Below are 18,697 nucleotides of genomic sequence, written 5' to 3'. Positions count from 1 at the left end.
TTTTAGCTGAAGGAAGAATACCTTAAACCTGGAGAGTTGAGACCCGTGGAATGGGTACCATGCAATATGACTTCAAAGGGTCTTCATTTGCTCACCGAACCTCTCCAATCCTATCACTGCTGCGTTTATGCCCCTGTACACATGCTTGATTCTCTTTTGGAGACATAGCAATCCATAGGTTTTACGATACTTACTAGTCAGGTACATTCTTAGGCGTTTAATATGCGGTGTTGAGTCCATTTCGTTGAGCAAGGAGTAGCTCTTGTCTATTCCATATTTGACTTAAGGAACTTTATCTGTGCTCATTTCAATCTCTGGTTTTATGCAGCACCCCAACTCACCTTTACCCTTAAGCAAGCATAAGTTGGTTTTCTAAATTTGAGACCCTGTTCTGTTCTGTAATTCAGTTCCTGTGTAGCCAAGTTTACATTCCGTGTATTACTGATATCTTATGATGTTTCTTTTTCTGTGTGACTTATTTCAGTTAGAATCATCATACCTGAATCCACTCATTGTGATGCTAAGGGCCTGATGACATAGATTTCATTGCTGAGTGATATTGCTTTGTAAGTAAATACCACAACTTCTTTATCCATTTTTCACTTTCTGCGATGTTGAACTTGTACTGTAAACGAGGTTCTTGTAAACAGAGGCGTCCCAAACTTTGGGGTGGCTGTGTCTTTTTGATTTCAATTTCCCTAAGCTATAGGACCATAAGTGGCAGTGCCCTAGGCTCTGTTGCTTTGTTTTTTAGATGTTTCAGGAAACACCATACACTTTTCCCGAGTGGTTGTTGGCAATTTACATCCCGCCCATCAGCATAACAAGGCTCCCAGTTCTCCATGGCCTGTCCTGCCTTTCTGGATTTTACACTTTTTTCAGATGGCCCTTTTGACCGGGGGGAAGTGAGACTTCATTGTAGTGCAGATTTCCTTTGCAAGCTTGCTTGGTTGGCCAAAAAGGGCGTATGCGTTTTTTCCTGAATATATTCAGGAAAAAACGCATACGCCCTTTTTGGCCAAGTGCATCATTGTGGACGTTCTGCCTCTTTTCCTATGCTTTCAATGCAATTTCAGTCTACCTCCTGAAATCGGTTTCCTGCAATTCTGCCCCGCTTTCAAGTCCTCTTGGCAGCCTTACTTCAGTCTATTTTTGGACGATAGCTGTCATTTATAACTCTGCAGGTTTGTGAATTACAGTGCCCCTGAGCTCCTTTCTTCAACTCGCTTTCTTTTGAGCTGGCCGCAACACCACAGGATGGCTTCAGGCCCTAATCTGGTTCCGGTACGGCACACTGAGCCTTTGGTTATTTCCTCTTCCTGTTGGGAAATGAGAGTTAAATTTGCCCGTCCAGACACCTCCAGCTACCCTCTCATTGGTTCTCGCTATTCCTGTTCATCTTCCGCAGAAATTGCAAACTGGGCCAAACAGGAGGTTAAAGGCGCTGACTCTCCAAGTGGGGAGAGTGTTAGTAAAGCGTCTGGAATGTTGCACCCGAGTACCAGGGGAGGAAAACTGAGACATATTTGAACACGTCTCCCGATCACATGGTTGATCATACTCTGGGTTCCACATGCATGTTTTAGCTGAAGGAAGAATACCTAAAACCTGGGTAGTTGAAACCCGTGGAATGGGTACCATGCAATATGACTTCAAAGGGTCTTCATTTGCTCACCGAACCTCTCCAATCCTATCACTGCTGCGTTTATGCCCCTGTACACATGCTTGATTCTCTTTCGGAGACATAGCAATCCATAGGTTTTAAGATACTTACTAGTCAGGTACATTCTTAGGCGTTTAATATGCGGTGTTGAGTCCATTTCGTTGAGCAAGGAGTGGCTCTTGTCTATTCCATATTTGGCTTAAGGAACTTTATCTGTGCTCATTTCAATCTCTGGTTTTATGCAGCAACCCAACTCACCTTTCCCCTTAAGCAAGCATAAGTTGGTTTTCTAAATTTGAGAACCTGTTCTGTTTTGGAATTCAGTTCCTGTGTAGCCAAGTTTACATTCCATGTATTAGTGATATCTTATGATGTTTCTTTTTCTTTGTGACTTATTTCAGTTAGAATCATCGTACCTGAATCTACTCATTATGCTGCTACGTGCCTGATGACATAGATTTCATTGCTGAGTGATACTGCATTGTACGTAAGTACCACAAGTTCTTTATCCATTTTTCACTTTCTGCGATGTTGAACTTGTACTGTAAACGAGGTTCTTGTAAACAGAGCCGTTCCAAACTTTGGGGTGGCTGTGTCTTTTTGATTTTAATTTCCCTAAGCTATAGGACCATAAGTGGAAGTGCCCTAGGCTCTGTTGCTTTGTTTTTTAGATGTTTCAGGAAACACCATACACTTCTCCGAAGTGTCTGTTGGCAATTTACATCCCGCCCATCAGCATAACAAGGCTCCCAGTTCTCAATGGCCTGTCCTGCCTTTCTGGATTTTACACTTTTTTCAGATGGCCCTTTTGACCAGGGGGAAGTGAGACTTCATTGTAGTGCAGATTTCCTTTGCTTGCTTGCTTGGTTGGCCAAAAACGGCGTATGCGTTTTTTCCTGAATATATTCAGGAAAAAACGCATACGCCCTTTTTGGCCAAGTGCATCATTGTGGACGTTCTGCCTCTTTTCCTATGCTTTCAATGCAATTCCAGTCTACCTCCTGAAATCGGTTTCCTGCAATTCTGCCCCGCTTTCAAGTCCTCTTGGCAGCCTTACTTCAGTCTATTTTTGGACGATAGCTGTCATTTATAACTCTGCAGGTTTGTGAATTACAGTGCCCCTGAGCTCCTTTCTTCAACTCGCTTTCTTTTGAGCTGGCCGCAACACCGCAGGATGGCTTCAGGCCCTAATCTGGTTCCGGCATGGCACGCTGAGCCTTTGTTTAATTCCTCTTCCTGGTGGGAAATGAGAGTTAAATTTGCCCGTCCAGACACCTCCAGCTAGTCTCTCATTGGTTCTCGCTATTCCTGTTCATCTTCCGCAGAAATTGCAAACTGTGCCAAACAGGAGTTTAAAGGGCCTGACTCTCCAAGTCAGGAGAGTGTTAGTAAAGCGTCTGGAATGATGCACCCGAGTACCAGGGGAGGAAAACTGAGACATATTTGAACACGTCTCCCGTTCACATGGTTGATCATACTTGGGTTCCACATGCATGTTTTAGCTGAAGGAAGAATACCTTAAACCTGGAGAGTTAAGACCCGTGTAATGGGTACCATGCAATATGACTTCAAAGGGTCTTCATTTGCTCACCGAACCTCTCCAATCCTATCACTGCTGCGTTTATGCCCCTGTACACATGCTTGATTCTCTTTCGGAGACATAGCAATCCATAGGTTTTAAGATACTTACTAGTCAGGTACATTCTTAGGCGTTTAATATGCGGTGTTGAGTCCATTTCGTTGAGCAAGGAGTAGCTCTTGTCTATTCCATATTTGACATAAGGAACTTTATCTGTGCTCATTTCAATCTCTGGTTTTATGCAGCACCCCAACTCACCTTACCCCTTAAGCAAGCATAAGTTGGTTTTCTAAATTTGAGACCCTGTTCTGTTCTGTAATTCAGTTCCTGTGTAGCCAAGTTTACATTCCGTGTATTACTGATATCTTATGATGTTTCTTTTTCTGTGTGACTTATTTCAGTTAGAATCATCATACCTGAATCCACTCATTGTGATGCTAAGGGCCTGATGACATAGATTTCATTGCTGAGTGATATTGCTTTGTAAGTAAATACCACAACTTCTTTATCCATTTTTCACTTTCTGCGATGTTGAACTTGTACTGTAAATGAGGTTCTTGTAAACAGAGGCGTCCCAAACTTTGCGGTGGCTGTGTCTTTTTGATTTTAATTTCCCTAAGCTATAGGACCATAAGTGGCAGTGCCCTAGGCTCTGTTGCTTTTTTTTTAGATGTTTCAGGAAACACCATACACTTCTCCCGCGTGTCTGTTTGCAATTTACATCCCGCCCATCAGCATAACAAGGCTCCCAGTTCTCCATGGCCTGTCCTGCCTTTCTGGATTTTACACTTTTTTCAGATGGCCCTTTTGACCGGGGGGAAGTGAGACTTCATTGTAGTGCAGATTTCCTTTGCAAGCTTGCTTGGTTGGCCAAAAAGGGCGTATGCGTTTTTTCCTGAATATATTCAGGAAAAAACGCATTCGCCCTTTTTGGCCAAGTGCATCATTGTGGACGTTCTGCCTCTTTTCCTATGCTTTCAGTGCAATTCCAGTCTACCTCCTGAAATCGGTTTCCTGCAATTCTGCCCCGCTTTCAAGTCCTCTTGGCAGCCTTACTTCAGTCTATTTTTGGACGATAGCTGTCATTTATAACTCTGCAGGTTTGTGAATTACAGTGCCCCTGAGCTCCTTTCTTCAACTCGATTTCTTGTGACCTGGTCGCAACACCGCAGGATGGCTTCAGGCCCTAATCTGGTTCCGGCACGGCACGCTGAGCCTTTGGTTATTTCCTCTTCCTGGTGGGAAATGAGAGTTAAATTTGGCCGTCCAGACACCTCCAGCTAGTCTCTCATTGGTTCTCGCTATTCCTGTTCATCTTCCGCAGAAATTGCAAACTGGGCCAAACAGGAGGTTAAAGGCGCTGACTCTCCAAGTGGGGAGAGTGTTAGTAAAGCGTCTGGAATGTTGCACCCGAGTACTAGGGGAGGAAAACTGAGACATATTTGAACACGTCTCCCGTTCACATGGTTGATCATACTTGGGTTCCACATGCATGTTTTAGCTGAAGGAAGAATACCTTAAACCTGGAGAGTTGAGACCCGTGGAATGGGTACCATGCAATATGACTTCAAAGGGTCTTCATTTGCTCACCGAACCTCTCCAATCCTATCACTGCTGCGTTTATGCCCCTGTACACATGCTTGATTCTCTTTCGGAGACATAGCAATCCATAGGTTTTAAGATACTTACTAGTCAGGTACATTCTTAGGCGTTTAATATGCGGTGTTGAGTCCATTTCGTTGAGCAAGGAGTAGCTCTTGTCTATTCCATATTTGACTTAAGGAACTTTCTCTGTGCTCATTTCAATCTCTGGTTTTATGCAGCACCCCAACTCACCTTTACCCTTAAGCAAGCATAAGTTGGTTTTCTAAATTTGAGACCCTGTTCTGTTCTGTAATTCAGTTCCTGTGTAGCCAAGTTTACATTCCGTGTATTACTGATATCTTATGATGTTTCTTTTTCTGTGTGACTTATTTCAGTTAGAATCATCATACCTGAATCCACTCATTGTGATGCTAAGGGCCTGATGACATAGATTTCATTGCTGAGTGATATTGCTTTGTAAGTAAATACAAAAACTTCTTTATCCATTTTTCACTTTCTGCGATGTTGAACTTGTACTGTAAACGAGGTTCTTGTAAACAGAGGCGTCCCAAACTTTGGGGTGGCTGTGTCTTTTTGATTTTAATTTCCCTAAGCTATAGGACCATAAGTGGCAGTGCCCTAGGCTCTGTTGCTTTGTTTTTTAGATGTTTCAGGAAACACCATACACTTCTCCCGAGTGTCTGTTGGCAATTTACATCCCGCCCATCAGCATAACAAGGCTCCCAGTTCTCCATGGCCTGTCCTGCCTTTCTGGATTTTACACTTTTTTCAGATGGCCCTTTTGACCGGGGGGAAGTGAGACTTCATTGTAGTGCAGATTTCCTTTGCAAGCTTGCTTGGTTGGCCAAAAAGGGCGTATGCGTTTTTTCCTGAATATATTCAGGAAAAAACGCATACGCCCTTTTTGGCCAAGTGCATCATTGTGGACGTTCTGTCTCTTTTCTTATGCTTTCAATGCAATTCCAGTCTACCTCCTGAAATCGGTTTCCTGCAATTCTGCCCCGCTTTCAAGTCCTCTTGGCAGCCTTACTTCAGTCTATTTTTGGACGATAGCTGTCATTTATAACTCTGCAGGTTTGTGAATTACAGTGCCCCTGAGCTCCTTTCTTCAACTCGCTTTCTTGTGACCTGGCCGCAACACCGCAGGATGGCTTCAGGCCCTAATCTGGTTCCGGCCCGGCATGCTGAGCCTTTGGTTAATTCCTCTTCCTGGTGGGAAATGAGAGTTAAATTTGCCCGTCCAGACACCTCCAGCTAGCCTCTCATTGGTTCTCGCTATTCCTGTTCATCTTCCGCAGAAATTGCAAACTGGGCCAAACAGGAGGTTAAAGGGACTGACTCTCCAAGTGGGGAGAGTGTTAGTAAAGCGTCTGGAATGTTGCACCCGAGTACCAGGGGAGGAAAACTGAGACATATTTGAACACGTCTCCCGTTCACATGGTTGATCATAGTTGGGTTCCACATGCATGTTTTAGCTGAAGGAAGAATACCTTAAACCTGGAGAGTTAAGACCCGTGTAATGGGTACCATGCAATATGACTTCAAAGGGTCTTCATTTGCTCACCGAACGTCTCCAATCCTATCACTGCTGCGTTTATGCCCCTGTACACATGCTTGATTCTCTTTCGGAGACATAGCAATCCATAGGTTTTAAGATACTTACTAGTCAGGTACATTCTTAGGCGTTTAATATGCGGTGTTGAGTCCATTTCGTTGAGCAAGGAGTAGCTCTTGTCTATTCCATATTTGACTTAAGGACCTTTATCTATGCTCATTTCAATCTCTGGTTTTATGCAGCACCCCAACTCACCTTTACCCTTAAGCAAGCATAAGTTGGTTTTCTAAATTTGAGACCCTGTTCTGTTCTGTAATTCAGTTCCTGTGTAGCCAAGTTTACATTCCGTGTATTACTGATATCTTATGATGTTTCTTTTTCTGTGTGACTTATTTCAGTTAGAATCATCATACCTGAATCCACTCATAGTGATGCTAAGGGCCTGATGACATAGATTTCATTGCTGAGTGATATTGCTTTGTAAGTAAATACAAAAACTTCTTTATCCATTTTTCACTTTCTGCGATGTTGAACTTGTACTGTAAACGAGGTTCTTGTAAACAGAGGCGTCCCAAACTTTGGGGTGGCTGTGTCTTTTTGATTTTAATTTCCCTAAGCTATAGGACCATAAGTGGCAGTGCCCTAGGCTCTGTTGCTTTGTTTTTTAGATGTTTCAGGAAACACCATACACTTCTCCCGAGTGTCTGTTGGCAATTTACATCCCGCCCATCAGCATAACAAGGCTCCCAGTTCTCCATGGCCTGTCCTGCCTTTCTGGATTTTACACTTTTTTCAGATGGCCCTTTTGACCGGGGGGATGTGAGACTTCATTGTAGTGCAGATTTCCTTTGCAAGCTTGCTTGGTTGGCCAAAAAGGGCGTATGCGTTTTTTCCTGAATATATTCAGGAAAAAACGCATACGCCCTTTTTGGCCAAGTGCATCATTGTGGACGTTCTGCCTCTTTTCCTATGCTTTCAATGCAATTCCAGTCTACCTCCTGAAATCGGTTTCCTGCTATTCTGCCCCGCTTTCAAGTCCTCTTGGCAGCCTTACTTCAGTCTATTTTTAGACGATAGCTGTCATTTATAACTTTGCAGGTTTGTGAATTACAGTGCCCCTGAGCTCCTTTCTTCAACTCGCTTTCTTGTGACCTGGCCGCAACAGGGCAGGATGGCTTCAGGCCCTAATCTGGTTCCGGCCCGGCATGCTGAGCCTTTGGTTAATTCCTCTTCCGGGTGGGAAATGAGAGTTAAATTTGCCCGTCCAGACACCTCCAGCTAGCCTCTCATTGGTTCTCGCTATTCCTGTTCATCTTCCGCAGAAATTGCAAACTGGGCCAAACAGGAGGTTAAAGGGACTGACTCTCCAAGTGGGGAGAGTGTTAGTAAAGCGTCTGGAATGTTGCACCCGAGTACCAGGGGAGGAAAACTGAGACATATTTGAACACGTCTCCCGTTCACATGGTTGATCATACTTGGGTTCCACATGCATGTTTTAGCTGAAGGAAGAATACCTTAAACCTGGAGAGTTAAGACCCGTGTAATGGGTACCATGCAATATGACTTCAAAGGGTCTTCATTTGCTCACCGAACGTCTCCAATCCTATCACTGCTGCGTTTATGCCCCTGTACACATGCTTGATTCTCTTTCGCAGACATAGCAATCCATAGGTTTTAAGATACTTACTAGTCAGGTACATTCTTAGGCGTTTAATATGCGGTGTTGAGTCCATTTCGTTGAGCAAGGAGTAGCTCTTGTCTATTCCATATTTGGCTTAAGGAACGTTATCTGTGCTCATTTCAATCTCTGGTTTTATGCAGCACCCCAACTCACCTTTCCCCTTAAGCAAGCATAAGTTGTTTTTCTAAATTTGTGACCCATTTCTGTTCTGTTATTCAGTTCCTGTGTAGCCAAGTTTCCATTCCGTGTATTAGTGATATCTTATGATGTTTCTTTTTCTGTGTGACTTATTTCAGTTAGAATCATCATACCTGAATCGACTCATTGTGCTGCTAAGGGCCTGATGACATAGATTTCATTGCTGAGTGATATTGCTTTGTAAGTGAATACCACAACTTCTTTATCCATTTTTCAGTTTCTGCGATGTTGAACTTGTACTGTAAACGAGGTTCTTGTAAACAGAGCCGTTCCAAACTTTGGGGTGGCTGTGTCTTTTTGATTTTAATTTCCCTAAGCTATAGGACCATAAGTGGAAGTGCCCTAGGCTCCGTTGCTTTGTTTTTTAGATGTTTCAGGAAACACCATACACTTCTCCCGTGTGGTTGTTGGCAATTTACATCCCGCCCATCAGCATAACAAGGCTCCCAGTTCTCCATGGCCTGTCCTGCCTTTCTGGATTTTACACTTTTTTCAGATGGCCCTTTTGACCTGGGGGAAGTGAGACTTCATTGTAGTGCAGATTTCCTTTGCAAGCTTGCATGGTTGGCCAAAAAGGGCGTATGCGTTTTTTCCTGAATATATTCAGGAAAAAACGCATACGCTCTTTTTGGCCAAGTGCATCATTGTGGACGTTCTGCCTCTTTTCCTATGCTTTCAATGCAATTCCAGTCTACCTCCTGAAATCGGTTTCCTGCAATTCTGCCCCGCTTTCAAGTCCTCTTGGCAGCCTTACTTCAGTATATTTTTGGACGATAGCTGTCATTTATAACTCTGCAGGTTTGTGAATTACAGTGCCCCTGAGCTCCTTTCTTCAACTCGCTTTCTTGTGACCTGGCCGCAACACCGCAGGATGGCTTCAGGCCCTAATCTGGTTCCGGCACGGCACGCTGAGCCTTTGGTTATTTCCTCTTCCTGGTGGGAAATGAGAGTTAAATTTGGCCGTCCAGACACCTCCAGCTAGTCTCTCATTGGTTCTCGCTATTCCTGTTCATCTTCCGCAGAAATTGCAAACTGGGCCAAACAGGAGGTTAAAGGCGCTGACTCTCCAAGTGGGGAGAGTGTTAGTAAAGCGTCTGGAATGTTGCACCCGAGTACCAGGGGAGGAAAACTGAGACATATTTGAACACGTCTCCCGTTCACATGGTTGATCATAGTTGGGTTCCACATGCATGTTTTAGCTGAAGGAAGAATACCTTAAACCTGGAGAGTTGAGACCCGTGGAATGGGTACCATGCAATATGACTTCAAAGGGTCTTCATTTGCTCACCGAACCTCTCCAATCCTATCACTGCTGCGTTTATGCCCCTGTACACATGCTTGATTCTCTTTCGGAGACATAGCAATCCATAGGTTTTAAGATACTTACTAGTCAGGTACATTCTTAGGCGTTTAATATGCGGTGTTGAGTCCATTTCGTTGAGCAAGGAGTAGCTCTTGTCTATTCCATATTTGACTTAAGGAACTTTCTCTGTGCTCATTTCAATCTCTGGTTTTATGCAGCACCCCAACTTACCTTTACCCTTAAGCAAGCATAAGTTGGTTTTCTAAATTTGAGACCCTGTTCTGTTCTGTAATTCAGTTCCTGTGTAGCCAAGTTTCCATTCCGTGTATTACTGATATCTTATGATGTTTCTTTTTCTGTGTGACTTATTTCAGTTAGAATCATCATACCTGAATCCACTCATTGTGATGCTAAGGGCCTGATGACATAGATTTCATTGCTGAGTGATATTGCTTTGTAAGTAAATACAAAAACTTCTTTATCCATTTTTCACTTTCTGCGATGTTGAACTTGTACTGTAAACGAGGTTCTTGTAAACAGAGGCGTCCCAAACTTTGGGGTGGCTGTGTCTTTTTGATTTTAATTTCCCTAAGCTATAGGACCATAAGTGGCAGTGCCCTAGGCTCTGTTGCTTTGTTTTTTAGATGTTTCAGGAAACACCATACACTTCTCCCGAGTGTCTGTTGGCAATTTACATCCCGCCCATCAGCATAACAAGGCTCCCAGTTCTCCATGGCCTGTCCTGCCTTTCTGGATTTTACACTTTTTTCAGATGGCCCTTTTGACCGGGGGGAAGTGAGACTTCATTGTAGTGCAGATTTCCTTTGCAAGCTTGCTTGGTTGGCCAAAAAGGGCGTATGCGTTTTTTCCTGAATATATTCAGGAAAAAACGCATACGCCCTTTTTGGCCAAGTGCATCATTGTGGACGTTCTGTCTCTTTTCTTATGCTTTCAATGCAATTCCAGTCTACCTCCTGAAATCGGTTTCCTGCAATTCTGCCCCGCTTTCAAGTCCTCTTGGCAGCCTTACTTCAGTCTATTTTTGGACGATAGCTGTCATTTATAACTCTGCAGGTTTGTGAATTACAGTGCCCCTGAGCTCCTTTCTTCAACTCGCTTTCTTGTGACCTGGCCGCAACACCGCAGGATGGCTTCAGGCCCTAATCTGGTTCCGGCCCGGCATGCTGAGCCTTTGGTTAATTCCTCTTCCTGGTGGGAAATGAGAGTTAAATTTGCCCGTCCAGACACCTCCAGCTAGCCTCTCATTGGTTCTCGCTATTCCTGTTCATCTTCCGCAGAAATTGCAAACTGGGCCAAACAGGAGGTTAAAGGGACTGACTCTCCAAGTGGGGAGAGTGTTAGTAAAGCATCTGGAATGTTTCACCCGAGTACCAGGGGAGGAAAACTGAGACATATTTGAACACGTCTCCCGTTCACATGGTTGATCATACTTGGGTTCCACATGCATGTTTTAGCTGAAGGAAGAATACCTTAAACCTGGAGAGTTAAGACCCGTGTAATGGGTACCATGCAATATGACTTCAAAGGGTCTTCATTTGCTCACCGAACGTCTCCAATCCTATCACTGCTGCGTTTATGCCCCTGTACACATGCTTGATTCTCTTTCGGAGACATAGCAATCCATAGGTTTTAAGATACTTACTAGTCAGGTACATTCTTAGGCGTTTAATATGCGGTGTTGAGTCCATTTCGTTGAGCAAGGAGTAGCTCTTGTCTATTCCATATTTGACTTAAGGAACTTTATCTATGCTCATTTCAATCTCTGGTTTTATGCAGCACCCCAACTCACCTTTACCCTTAAGCAAGCATAAGTTGGTTTTCTAAATTTGAGACCCTGTTCTGTTCTGTAATTCAGTTCCTGTGTAGCCAAGTTTACATTCCGTGTATTACTGATATCTTATGATGTTTCTTTTTCTGTGTGACTTATTTCAGTTAGAATCATCATACCTGAATCCACTCATTGTGATGCTAAGGGCCTGATGACATAGATTTCATTGCTGAGTGATATTGCTTTGTAAGTAAATACAAAAACTTCTTTATCCATTTTTCACTTTCTGCGATGTTGAACTTGTACTGTAAACGAGGTTCTTGTAAACAGAGGCGTCCCAAACTTTGGGGTGGCTGTGTCTTTTTGATTTTAATTTCCCTAAGCTATAGGACCATAAGTGGCAGTGCCCTAGGCTCTGTTGCTTTGTTTTTTAGATGTTTCAGGAAACACCATACACTTCTCCCGAGTGTCTGTTGGCAATTTACATCCCGCCCATCAGCATAACAAGGCTCCCAGTTCTCCATGGCCTGTCCTGCCTTTCTGGATTTTACACTTTTTTCAGATGGCCCTTTTGACCGGGGGGAAGTGAGACTTCATTTTAGTGCAGATTTCCTTTGCAAGCTTGCTTGGTTGGCCAAAAAGGGCGTATGCGTTTTTTCCTGAATATATTCAGGAAAAAACGCATACGCCCTTTTTGGCCAAGTGCATCATTGTGGACGTTCTGCCTCTTTTCCTATGCTTTCAATGCAATTCCAGTCTACCTCCTGAAATCGGTTTCCTGCTATTCTGCCCCGCTTTCAAGTCCTCTTGGCAGCCTTACTTCAGTCTATTTTTAGACGATAGCTGTCATTTATAACTTTGCAGGTTTGTGAATTACAGTGCCCCTGAGCTCCTTTCTTCAACTCGCTTTCTTGTGACCTGGTCGCAACAGCGCAGGATGGCTTCAGGCCCTAATCTGGTTCCGGCCCGGCATGCTGAGCCTTTGGTTAATTCCTCTTCCTGGTGGGAAATGAGAGTTAAATTTGCCCGTCCAGACACCTCCAGCTAGCCTCTCATTGGTTCTCGCTATTCCTGTTCATCTTCCGCAGAAATTGCAAACTGGGCCAAACAGGAGGTTAAAGGGACTGACTCTCCAAGTGGGGAGAGTGTTAGTAAAGCGTCTGGAATGTTGCACCCGAGTACCAGGGGAGGAAAACTGAGACATATTTGAACACGTCTCCCGTTCACATGGTTGATCATACTTGGGTTCCACATGCATGTTTTAGCTGAAGGAAGAATACCTTAAACCTGGAGAGTTAAGACCCGTGTAATGGGTACCATGCAATATGACTTCAAAGGGTCTTCATTTGCTCACCGAACGTCTCCAATCCTATCAGTGCTGCGTTTATGCCCCTGTACACATGCTTGATTCTCTTTCGGAGACATAGCAATCCATAGGTTTTAAGATACTTACTAGTCAGGTACATTCTTAGGCGTTTAATATGCGGTGTTGAGTCCATTTCGTTGAGCAAGGAGTAGCTCTTGTCTATTCCATATTTGGCTTAAGGAACGTTATCTGTGCTCATTTCAATCTCTGGTTTTATGCAGCACCCCAACTCACCTTTACCCTTAAGCAAGCATAAGTTGTTTTTCTAAATTTGTGACCCAGTTCTGTTCTGTTATTCAGTTCCTGTGTAGCCAAGTTTCCATTCCGTGTATTAGTGATATCTTATGATGTTTCTTTTTCTGTGTGACTTATTTCAGTTAGAATCATCATACCTGAATCGACTCATTGTGCTGCTAAGGGCCTGATGACATAGATTTCATTGCTGAGTGATATTGCTTTGTAAGTGAATACCACAACTTCTTTATCCATTTTTCAGTTTCTGCGATGTTGAACTTGTACTGTAAACGAGGTTCTTGTAAACAGAGCCGTTCCAAACTTTGGGGTGGCTGTGTCTTTTTGATTTTAATTTCCCTAAGCTATAGGACCATAAGTGGAAGTGCCCTAGGCTCCGTTGCTTTGTTTTTTAGATGTTTCAGGAAACACCATACACTTCTCCCGTGTGGTTGTTGGCAATTTACATCCCGCCCATCAGCATAACAAGGCTCCCAGTTCTCCATGGCCTGTCCTGCCTTTCTGGATTTTACACTTTTTTCAGATGGCCCTTTTTACCGGGGGGAAGTGAGACTTCATTGTAGTGCAGATTTCCTTTGCAAGCTTGCATGGTTGGCCAAAAAGGGCGTATGCGTTTTTTCCTGAATATATTCAGGAAAAAACGCATACGCTCTTTTTGGCCAAGTGCATCATTGTGGACGTTCTGCCTCTTTTCCTATGCTTTCAATGCAATTCCAGTCTACCTCCTGAAATCGGTTTCCTGCAATTCTGCCCCGCTTTCGAGTCCTCTTGGCAGCCTTACTTCAGTCTATTTTTGGACGATAGCTGTCATTTATAACTCTGCAGGTTTGTGAATTACAGTGCCCCTGAGCTCCTTTCTTCAACTCGCTTTCTTGTGACCTGGCCGCAACACCGCAGGATGGCTTCAGGCCCTAATCTGGTTCCGGTACGGCACGCTGAGCCTTTGGTTATTTCCTCTTCCTGGTGGGAAATGAGAGTTAAATTTGCCCGTCCAGACACCTCCAGCTAGCCTCTCATTGGTTCTCGCTATTCCTGTTCATCTTTCGCAGAAATTGCAAACTGGGCCAAACAGGAGGTTAAAGACGCTGACTCTCCAAGTGGGGAGAGTGTTAGTAAAGCGTCTGGAATGTTGCACCCGAGTACCAGGGGAGGAAAACTGAGACATATTTGAACACGTCTCCCGTTCACTTGGTTGATCATACTTGGGTTCCACATGCATGTTTTAGCTGAAGGAAGAATACCTTAAACCTGGAGAGTTGAGACCCGTGTAATGGGTACCATGCAATATGACTTCAAAGGGTCTTCATTTGCTCACCGAACCTCTCCAATCCTATCACTGCTGTATTTATGCCCCTGTACACATGCTTGATTCTCTTTCGGAGACATAGCAATCCATAGGTTTTAAGATACTTACTAGTCAGGCACATTCTTAGGCGTTTAATATGCGGTGTTGAGTCCATTTCGTTGAGCAAGGAGTAGCTCTTGTCTATTCCATATTTGACTTAAGGAACTTTATCTGTGCTCATTTCAATCTCTGGTTTTATGCAGCACCCCAACTCACCTTTACCCTTAAGCAAGCATAAGTTGGTTTTCTAAATTTGAGACCCTGTTCTGTTCTGTAATTCAGTTCCTGTATAGCCAAGTTTACATTCCGTGTATTACTGATATCTTATGATGTTTCTTTTTCTGTGTGACTTATTTCAGTTAGAATCATCATACCTGAATCCACTCATTGTGATGCTAAGGGCCTGATGACATAGATTTCATTGCTGAGTGATATTGCTTTGTAAGTAAATACCACAACTTCTTTATCCATTTTTCACTTTCTGCGATGTTGAACTTGTACTGTAAACGAGGTTCTTGTAAACAGAGGCGTCCCAAACTTTGAGGTGGCTGTGTCTTTTTGATTTTAATTTCCCTAAGCTATAGGACCATAAGTGGCAGTGCCCTAGGCTCTGTTGCATTGTTTTTTAGATGTTTCAGGAAACACCATACACTTCTCCCAAGTGTCTGTTGGCAATTTACATCCCGCCCATCAGCATAACAAGGCTCCCAGTTCTCCATGGCCTGTCCTGCCTTTCTGGATTTTACACTTTTTTCAGATGGCCCTTTAGACCGGGGGGAAGTGAGACTTCATTGTAGTGCAGATTTCCTTTGCAAGCTTGCTTGGTTGGCCAAAAAGGGCGTATGCGTTTTTTCCTGAATATATTCAGGAAAAAACGCATACGCCCTTTTTCGCCAAGTGCATCATTGTGGTCGTTCTGCCTCTTTTCCTATGCTTTCAATGCAATTCCAGTCTACCTCCTGAAATCGGTTTCCTGCAATTCTGCCCCGCTTTCAAGTCCTCTTGGCAGCCTTACTTCAGTATATTTTTGGACGATAGCTGTCATTTATAACTCTGCAGGTTTGTGAATTACAGTGCCCCTGAGCTCCTTTCTTCAACTCGCTTTCTTGTGACCTGGCCGCAACACCGCAGGATGGCTTCAGGCCCTAATCTGGTTCCGGCACGGCACGCTGAGCCTTTGGTTATTTCCTCTTCCTGGTGGGAAATGAGAGTTAAATTTGGCCGTCCAGACACCTCCAGCTAGTCTCTCATTGGTTCTCGCTATTCCTGTTCATCTTCCGCAGAAATTGCAAACTGGGCCAAACAGGAGGTTAAAGGCGCTGACTCTCCAAGTGGGGAGAGTGTTAGTAAAGCGTCTGGAATGTTGCACCCGAGTACCAGGGGAGGAAAACTGAGACATATTTGAACACGTCTCCCGTTCACATGGTTGATCATAGTTGGGTTCCACATGCATGTTTTAGCTGAAGGAAGAATACCTTAAACCTGGAGAGTTGAGACCCGTGGAATGGGTACCATGCAATATGACTTCAAAGGGTCTTCATTTGCTCACCGAACGTCTCCAATCCTATCACTGCTGCGTTTATGCCCCTGTACACATGCTTGATTCTCTTTCGGAGACATAGCAATCCATAGGTTTTAAGATACTTACTAGTCAGGTACATTCTTAGGCGTTTAATATGCGGTGTTGAGTCCATTTCGTTGAGCAAGGAGTAGCTCTTGTCTATTCCATATTTGACTTAAGGAACTTTCTCTGTGCTCATTTCAATCTCTGGTTTTATGCAGCACCCCAACTCACCTTTACCCTTAAGCAAGCATAAGTTGGTTTTCTAAATTTGAGACCCTGTTCTGTTCTGTAATTCAGTTCCTGTGTAGCCAAGTTTACATTCCGTGTATTACTGATATCTTATGATGTTTCTTTTTCTGTGTGACTTACTTCAGTTAGAATCATCATACCTGAATCCACTCATTGTGCTGCTAAGGGCCTGATGACACAGATTTCATTGCTGAGTGATATTGCTTTGTAAGTGAATACCACAACTTCTTTATCCATTTTTCACTTTCTGCGATGTTGAACTTGTACTGTAAACGAGGTTCTTGTAAACAGAGGCATCCCAAACTTTGGGGTGGCTGTGTCTTTTTGATTTTAATTTCCCTAAGCTATAGGACCATAAGTGGCAGTGTACTAGGCTCTGTTGCTTTGTTTTTTAGATGTTTCAGGAAACACCATACACTTCTCCCGAGTGTCTGTTGGCAATTTACATCCCGCCCATCAGCATAACAAGGCTCCCAGTTCTCCATGGCCTGTCCTGCCTTTCTGGATTTTACACTTTTTTCAGATGGCCCTTTTGACCGGGGGGAAGTGAGACTTCATTGTAGTGCAGATTTCCTTTGCAAGCTTGCTTGGTTGGCCAAAAAGGGCGTATGCGTTTTTTCCTGAATATATTCAGGAAAAAACGCATACGCCCTTTTTGGCCAGGTGCATCATTGTGGACGTTCTGCCTCTTTTCCTATGCTTTCAATGCAATTCCAGTCTACCTCCTGAAATCGGTTTCCTGCAATTCTGCCCCGCTTTCAAGTCCTCTTGGCAGCCTTACTTCAGTCTATTTTTGGACGATAGCTGTCATTTATAACTCTGCAGGTTTGTGAATTACAGTGCCCCTGAGCTCCTTTCTTCAACTCGCTTTCTTTTGAGCTGGCCGCAACACCGCAGGATGGCTTCAGGCCCTAATCTGGTTCCGGTACGGCACGCTGAGCCTTTGGTTATTTCCTCTTTCTCGTGGGAAATGAGAGTTAAATTTGCCCGTCCAGACACCTCCAGCTAGCCTCTCATTGGTTCTCGCTATTCCTGTTCATCTTCCGCAGAAATTGCAAACTGGGCCAAACAGGAGGTTAAAGGCGCTGACTCTCCAAGTGGGGAGAGTGTTAGTAAAGCGTCTGGAATGTTGCAACCGAGTACCAGGGGAGGAAAACTGAGACATATTTGAACACGTCTCCCGTTCACATGGTTGATCATACTTGGGTTCCACATGCATGTTTTAGCTGAAGGAAGAATACCTTAAACCTGGAGAGTTGAGACCCGTGGAATGGGTACCATGCAATATGACTTCAAAGGGTCTTCATTTGCTCACCGAACCTCTCCAATCCTATCACTGCTGCGTTTATGCCCCTGTACACATGCTTGATTCTCTTTCGGAGACATAGCAATCCATAGGTTTTACGATACTTACTAGTCAGGTACATTCTTAGGCGTTTAATATGCGGTGTTGAGTCCATTTCGTTGAGCAAGGAGTAGCTCTTGTCTATTCCATATTTGACTTAAGGAACTTTATCTGTGCTCATTTCAATCTCTGGTTTTATGCAGCACCCCAACTCACCTTTACCCTTAAGCAAGCATAAGTTGGTTTTCTAAATTTGAGACCCTGTTCTGTTCTGTAATTCAGTTCCTGTGTAGCCAAGTTTACATTCCGTGTATTACTGATATCTTATGATGTTTCTTTTTCTGTGTGACTTACTTCAGTTAGAATCATCATACCTGAATCCACTCATTGTGCTGCTAAGGGCCTGATGACATAGATTTCATTGCTGAGTGATATTGCTTTGTAAGTAAATACCACAACTTCTTTATCCATTTTTCACTTTCTGCGATGTTGAACTTGTACTGTAAACGAGGTTCTTGTAAACAGAGCCGTTCCAAACTTTGGGGTGGCTGTGTCTTTTTGATTTTAATTTCCCTAAGCTATAGGACCATAAGTGGAAGTGCCCTAGGTTCTGTTGCTTTGTTTTTTAGATGTTTCAGGAAACACCATACACTTCTCCCGAGTGGTTGTTGGCAATTTACATCCCGCCCATCAGCATAACAAGGCTCCCAGTTCTCCATGGCCTGTCCTGCCTTTCTGGATTTTACACTTTTTTCAGATGGCCCTTTTGACCGGGGGGAAGTGAGACTTCATTGTAGTGCAGATTTCCTTTGCAAGCTTGCTTGGTTGGCCAAAAAGGGCGTATGCGTTTTTTCCTGAATATATTCAGGAAAAAACGCATACGCCCTTTTTGGCCAGGTGCATCATTGTGGACGTTCTGCCTCTTTTCCTATGCTTTCAATGCAATTCCAGTCTACCTCCTGAAATCGGTTTCCTGCAATTCTGCCCCGCTTTCAAGTCCTCTTGGCAGCCTTACTTCAGTCTATTTTTGGACGATAGCTGTCATTTATAACTCTGCAGGTTTGTGAATTACAGTGCCCCTGAGCTCCTTTCTTCAACTCGCTTTCTTTTGAGCTGGCCGCAACACCGCAGGATGGCTTCAGGCCCTAATCTGGTTCCGGTACGGCACGCTGAGCCTTTGGTTATTTCCTCTTTCTCGTGGGA

General features: G+C 43.8%; 1 long non-coding RNA gene across 2 annotated transcripts in view; it reads left to right on the top strand.

Moving 5' to 3' along the window:
• LOC307188208 overlaps positions 1-18,697 on the top strand; it is a 251,474-nt gene that overhangs the window by 211,435 nt on the left and 21,342 nt on the right. The window contains exon 5 of one of the 2 annotated variants that reach the window (XR_013828830.1): positions 6,805-6,897. The exons of the other annotated variant lie outside the window; for it this stretch is intronic. This is a non-coding gene — a long non-coding RNA (uncharacterized lncRNA). Of the gene's footprint in view, positions 1-6,804; positions 6,898-18,697 lie in introns of those variants that run through there. 2 annotated transcript variants of the gene reach the window in all.

This window comes from Stenella coeruleoalba (assembly GCF_951394435.1).
Source record: "Stenella coeruleoalba genome assembly, chromosome: 6".
In the NCBI taxonomy this organism is placed as follows: Eukaryota; Metazoa; Chordata; class Mammalia; order Artiodactyla; family Delphinidae; genus Stenella; species Stenella coeruleoalba.
The sequence above is the reverse complement of the archived record's forward strand: the minus strand, read 5'-3'. Positions and strand labels throughout refer to the sequence as shown.